We start from the raw sequence: 7041 nt of genomic DNA on the forward strand, positions 1-7041 counted from the left end.
CAGAGCACGGCATGGCTTCAGCAGGGCCACCACCACCAAGCAGCAGCTTGAAGGCCTCGAGAAGGCCTCGAGAAGACACCTCACCCAGGTGTTTGCTGGGAAGCAGCACTCATTACTCCTGTGCTCTCCTTCCAGGGTGTTAGCTTAACCTGCTCTCACAGGCCTACGCAAAGAGGAACTCATGGCCTCTCTTGGGCGGTGATCCTACATTCATGCAACCCTTCCTCAGAGGTCACATTCTCTAAATTGCATGTTATTCTCGCTGGTGCCATCCAGACTCTCCACAATTTGTGCTTCTTCAGAGATGGTGTCCAAAACTGATCATAACTGAAACCTTATCAATTATCAGTAACACAGTCACTGTATCTGACACTCTGAGGTCCCTTCTGGTAGCACTGCTGCTTGTCCAGCCCTTCCCTTTTTGCCTCTGTACATCTGGCTCAAGGGTGGCACTAATTAGAGCATTTTGAATTTGTCTGGGCTGAAGTCCATCACACTGATTTCAGGCAATTTTTCCATTTTTTTTATGATGATTTGGAATTGTAATCCTTCTGTGTCTCACAGCTTGGCAATGACCATAAACCTATTACCAGGTTTACTATTCCTATATTCAGATCATTCAGGATACAGCAGGGCCCAGGAGAACTATTACTTTAAACAGCCTCTTTTCTTGATTGAGAACTATGGAGCCTGGTTTTTAAATAATTATGTGCATTTTGCAATTCTCCTCTGGTTCATCTTTCTTTCATTTGCCTATGAGATTGGTCATTTGGTGAAATGTTGACAGATTATTTTTTTTTGTTGTTGTTGCCATTTTGGCTGCAGCTTCTCCCTTATCCACGAACCCTGTTGTCTGTCAAAGCAGAGAATTATATCTATTACCTTGATATGATTTCTTCTTTTCCAGCAGAGAACAGGGACTATGATGATTATTTGCTTTAACCCTTTAATTTTCTCTTCTGTTCTGGTAAGGTAACCTTGCAATCACTGAGCCTGGTACCTTCTGGCATACTAAAAGCAGGCTGACTGATTGAAAATTCCTGTTTTACATACAGGTACTATATATATATATTATTTTTCCCTGTTACAGTGCTCTAGCATCATCCTTGGGGCATCCTTGCTAGGCCTTATTTCCCTGTCATGGTGCCCGAATAACCCATGCTCCTCACTCTGTCCTATGCCTGCTACCTGCCCATGTACTGCCCCAAAATCCTAACGGGTTCCTGCATGACCGAGGGATTCCCTGGTAGTGGGATGCTTGGTAGGTACCTCATGGGTGCTGAAGGGCATAATCTCATTTTCTATAGGGAGTGCACCTGTGCCTGTATTTAAGTGTCTGCACATGTTGCAGTGAGCCACCACTGAAATATGGAGAGTCACATTAAAATGCAGTATGTAATTTCTGTCTTACTTCTAGATATGTTTTAATGTATGCTGGGTCCTGAGCTAGGATTGATTTGTGTATCCTGCCCATGTTGGGATGAGCTGGGAGCATGCCTTGGGGTGGGCCTTCAGGCTGCTCTGGAAAGCTGGCAAGAGCACCCAAACCATTTGTACCACGGTGAAAAGGAAACAGCAAAGTGAGAAAATGAAGCACCTGGAACCTTTTCAGGACATCCAAACCTCTATCAGAGGCTGTGAGGCAGCAGCCATTGGGCTTCAGTGATACAAGGAAACCAACTGGGAGTTAAGTTCTGGTCTCAACCAAAGATGTTATACATGATTGTGGCTCGTTTGCTGGGCTCGCTCTGAGACTATGACAGTTCGCTACCATTATGGTGCAAAGGGTGAGGATAACCTGACATGATAGCAAAGGCTCATTCGCCAGTTTGCCAGTTCTCCCCTCTGCCACTGGGGTCTGCAGCATGAGCCATGTCTCCCAGCTCCTCCAAGTCCCCTTGGTCTTTGCTGTCTGACATCTGCTTAAATAGCTGCCTGCTGCTATGTTCAGCTGCACCCTGACTGTTAGAGCTGTTTCTGCCTCACCACTCATGCCGCTGGCTGTGCTGTGCTGTGAAACTAGGGCTGGAAGAACAGAAATGCATTTAGGGCATGCCTCAATAAGAAAGCACTGAGTTGCATATTGGGCACCACACCCTTAAAATAACATCAAATACCATTATCGGGCCATTTTTTTCCAGGCAGGAATGCAGCTTAAGCTCTCTTCTATACTTCGTCTTCTGCCTTTCTGCCCAGTGCGTAAGAGATGGACACAAGCATTACTCAGAGACTGATTTTCAGAGAGTGGCTCAGAGGGGCTGTGGCTGCATGGCACCGGGTGCCTGGCCTGGAGCATCCCCTGGGAGGATGAGCAGCCATGGGAAAAGCTGTCCCACTGCCCACGCAGGGCTGCAGCTGCCCTGCTTCTCTGCTGTTTGCCGAAGAGCAGTTCACGTCAGTTAAATACCTGGCAAATCCTTGCTCTGAGGAGTAAGGTAGCTTTGTAGAGGCAGAGATGGTCCGGATGCAGCAGCGGTGCTCGAAGAGGGGCTGCACTGCCTCAGTGACTCCTGAGCATCGCTCGGGGGCAATCCCACAGCCTATCCCTCATCTTCATGTTCCAACTTGGGGGCTGGGCTAATAGCCCTTTTAATCCCCAGAGCAGCCTGTTTCCCACATGAGTAACCCTTCTGCATGCATGGCATCAGACAGCTCTCAGACAAAAGCCCCTGTGGCCCAGCCAGGGGCAGGGCACTGCATGGCCACATCCTGGTGACTGCCTGAGGCTACGCCTTGATAACTGACTGTACCCCCGCAGCCTCCTGTCCCAGGACAGGCTGTTTCACTACCTGGAGTGCAGACCTAAAGAAAAATTGTTGCTTCTGGCCCTCTCCTTCCTGCTCCATGGGAGGCATGGGCTGACGGCTGTTCAAAGCGTGCTCAGCATCGCCAAGGAGGCAAGCACCTGGTGGGCAGGTGCACAGCCTGCATCTGCAAACATCAGGAGCTGTGGAAAGATGCTGGCAGCTGCCTGAAGCATCAAGAAACTGAAGTGTTTTTGCAAGGTTTAGGACAAAGCATTGAAGCTGAGTGGCTTTCAAGAAGGCAGAGAAGATCTTACAACTATGCAGGTTGAATCAGGATGTTATGAAGTGTCCTGCTTCGTGCTGGGGAAGGCCAGTCAGATTGAGACCACAGGTTAAGGAGACAGAGGGGAAGAAACCATGAAGGATCCCAGTATGCTGTAATCTTTACACCTTGCCCATTACAGAAAGCCACCTTGCTGTAACAGTGAAGGGGAAGTGTTGATCCTGTGATATGCAGCCTTCCCTCTAGGCAACCAGTGTTTCTCATTCCCTGCTCACTAAGGAGGAGGTGAGTGGTCCCACTTCATTTTAAAATGCCCATGTGTCCACATATCAGCATCTGCATTGTTGTTTAGATACATTGGTCCAAAGTCTAAAAATCCCATTGGTCCACAACTGATAAAGGCTACATATGGTAACCAGTAGTAATTAAAATCTAAGTGATAGGAGAGCAGCAGAAGCTGATGGAGGGATAATACTAGAACAGAAAGGAGCTTGTGCCATTTCTCTGAAATTAAATGTTTTCTTTTTAACCATTGCTGAAGCTATTAAGATGCATTGACAGCTTCACATTATCATCTCTACAGGAAAGGGAAACAGCAGAAAGAAAGAGGACTGGCTAACAAAATCAAAGTTTTCTGTATTATCTCAAGGCAAATCTGTTTACTACTAAAGCTGCTGACTTCGCTAAGAACAAGGTTGAACCCATATTGTAAAGACATAAGTCCTCCACACCATTTTATCTTGGTCAGAACAAACATCAATCCAGCCACAGAATATCAAGCTATAAATGCAAATGCATCATGGTAAGTGCATCCACGGTGCTTAATGTAATCACAAAACTGAACATACCGACAAATTTCTGCTGGCAAGTGCGTGCCACTGATCACTGTCAATGTACTTTAGCTTTATATAATTTGAAATCTGCCAAGTTTAGTCATTCAAACTGGACATATCTAACAGTGCAAGTTTTCATTAGCAACTGTCCGATAGCTTAGGAGGCTGCAGTGTCATTCTATTGCATACATCTCTTCTTGCATGCCACATTAAAAGGAAACAAAAACCATGAGAGGCCAAAAGAAACTGCTCATAGAAAACCAAGCACAAATTGATCATTGCTAATGGATTGCAGAAAGCTGGTCAATTTTCTATAAAAATCTGGCACATTTAAAACAGCTAATTTCATAAGTCACAGGTTACTGCATTGGTGAAATGACCAAATGTCTGAGGGCATCTGAAATGTGTTTTTAATAGTATCTAGAAAAATAGGCACCCACTTTTTACTGGGAGCTATTTTAGATCTTTGTTTCATTTCTGCCCTAAGCTTTAAAGTAAGTCTTTTCTTTCCTTTTCACTTTTTCCTTTTTTTCCTTTTTTTCCTTTTTTTTTCCTTTTTTCCTTTCTCTCCTTTTTTTCTTTCTTTTCTTTCTTCTTTCTTTCTTTTCTCTTTTCTTTTCTTTTCTTTTCTTTTCTTTTCTTTTCTTTTCTTTTCTTTTCTTTTCTTTTCTTTTCTTTTCTTTTCTTTTCTTTTCTTTTCTTTTCTTTTCTTTTCTTTTCTTTTCTTTCCTTTCCTTTCCTTTCCTTTCCTTTCCTTTCCTTTCCTTTCCTTTCCTTTCCTTTCCTTTCCTTTCCTTTCCTTTCCTTTCCTTTCCTTTCCTTTCCTTTCCTTTCCTTTCCTTTCCTTTCCTTTCCTTTCCTTTCCTTTCCTTTCCTTTCCTTTCCTTTCCTTTCCTTTCCTTTCCTTTCCTTTCCTTTCCTTTCCTTTCCTTTCCTTTCCTTTCCTTTCCTTTCCTTTTTTTTCCTCTCCTTTTTTTTCCTCTCCTTTTTTTTTCCTCTCCTTTTTTTCCTCTCCTCTCCTCTCCTCTCCTCTCCTCTCCTCTCCTCTCCTCTCCTCTCCTCTCCTCTCCTCTCCTCTCCTCTCCTCTCCTCTCCTCTCCTCTCCTCTCCTCTCCTCTCCTCTCCTCTCCTCTCCTCTCCTCTCCTCTCCTCTCCTCTCCTCTCCTCTCCTCTCCTCTCCTCTCCTCTCCTCTCCTCTCCTCTCCTCTCCTCTCCTCTCCTCTCCTCTCCTCTCCTCTCCTCTCCTCTCCTCTCCTCTCCTCTCCTCTCCTCTCCTCTCCTTCTTTTAGCCTTGCCTTGCCTCGCCTTGCCTTTCTTCGCTTTTCCTTGTCTTCACTTTCCTTTTCCCAAATGTGGGAGGTTAAACATGAAAAACTCTTCCTGTCAAGATGTGATAATCTTGCTTGGTCAAAACGGACACACAGGTTGTCAAACCAGAAGCTCTTGTGCTAATGCAGTGATTTGCATTCATTTTGGAAATATTTTATTCCAACAGCGATGAAGGAACATAATCCGAGTCTTACCCTGAGGCTCATTGTGCCCACATCACCCTTCTCTTTCATGAACTGTGTCAGAAACAGTGAACTAGCTTCAGTTGTCTTCCCTCAAAATACAGAACAAATGAGGCCCTTTGTGAAGGCATAGTCAAGAAGGTGTTCTTCACGGAGGCCCGTGTGACAGAAGCAAATGTCTGTACCTGGAAGAGTAACAAGGAGCATACAGTCTGCAAGAGGAACATGAGGGAACCCCTCCAGGATCTTCAACACAGCAGAGCCTCGGGGGGAATCCATGTCTGAGTACCAGATTGCAAGGTGGGATAATAGGGAAACATTTAGAGGAGAGTGCAACAGACAAGCCACACCTCCAAGGACTTTGTGGAGGATGAGAAGAAAATGCTGAGGTGGCAGGACAGGCTTCAACCTGTTTTTGTCCAATGCAGAGTGAGTGTGAGCTTGTGGACAGAGTTGGATTTCCTTAAAGCAAGTGGCAGAATGGGTCTGTTAAGGTATTTAGCATCTGCCCATGGTTTGTCATCTTCCCTGAATAACTGAGTAGATGAAAAAGGACTACTAATTCCATTCACACAACCAGTCTGTGGTTGATGCAATGCTCAAGGTTCTGCACAGGAAACAGATGTGTCTAAATCAACCCAGTCCTTAGTCTATGAGCAGCATTTTTGAGTTCCTGATGTCTCCAGTGCTCCAAGCATGTAGCTAATGAATGGCAGTGCAAACAACTTACACGTGCATGGGTTGTGTTTATTCTAACCCACACATCAATACTGTCTCATAAGTAAACTGAACAGAGCTGCAACGTCCTTCCTAAAATGTCGACTCACTGGGGATATGGAGCTAGTGATAAACACTGCAGATCTTCTTCAAACAGAACTTCTCTGCCCTTACTGCTTTATATAACTGAATTTTCTTTTTCCTCTCCCTCTCTTCTCAAATGCAGCTCTTGAAAATAAAACAATCCTGTCTGGGGCACACCATGTCCCTTTGAGGAAATTCATTGGCTCAGCACAAACGTAACTGAAAGCAGACTGACTCACTGCTTTTAGGAAGTATTTTACCATGTATTCTATGTTGCTTGTTTCTCACTTTTCTGTTTATTATCACGTCTTTCGATGGCAGGTGGTTTAGGAAAAAAAGCAAAACTTAAAAACAGTGAAAGTTACATAAAACCTCTGGGCCAGATCCTCAATGGATATAAATTGTCTTTGTACCATTTGCAGGCTCAGGAGAACAGGCTTTACCAAATCAAAGTGCTCTTTGTTTTCTAATAGGTTTCTGCTGCACAGGGAGACCAGAAAAGAGATTTGTTTCTTCTGTAGCACTGTGCCCTTGATTAACCTCATTTGCAGGAGCTATTTCAGTTAAAAAGTTAATACCAACACTGACTTCTAAGTGTTGCTGTGTGATACCTGTCTGTTCATGTATCATTTACTTCTCTCAAGCCATTTTCTGTCAGCACAGAGGCAAGCAAGATGTATGCTGTGGCTGAATTTCATATCATCATTAGCAGAAAATTACACCAAACTGCTATAAAGTAATTACAGTGCTAAGAGGTGAGCCAGCAGGAAGTCAGTGATTAAATGTGTACCACCAGAGTCAGCCTACACCACTTGGTGTTTTGTTCAGAGGCTTTCAATCTATTTTCCAATTGCTGGCTAGTGCCA

This window comes from Anas acuta, chromosome 1, assembly GCF_963932015.1.
Source record: "Anas acuta chromosome 1, bAnaAcu1.1, whole genome shotgun sequence".
Lineage (NCBI taxonomy): Eukaryota > Metazoa > Chordata > Aves > Anseriformes > Anatidae > Anas > Anas acuta.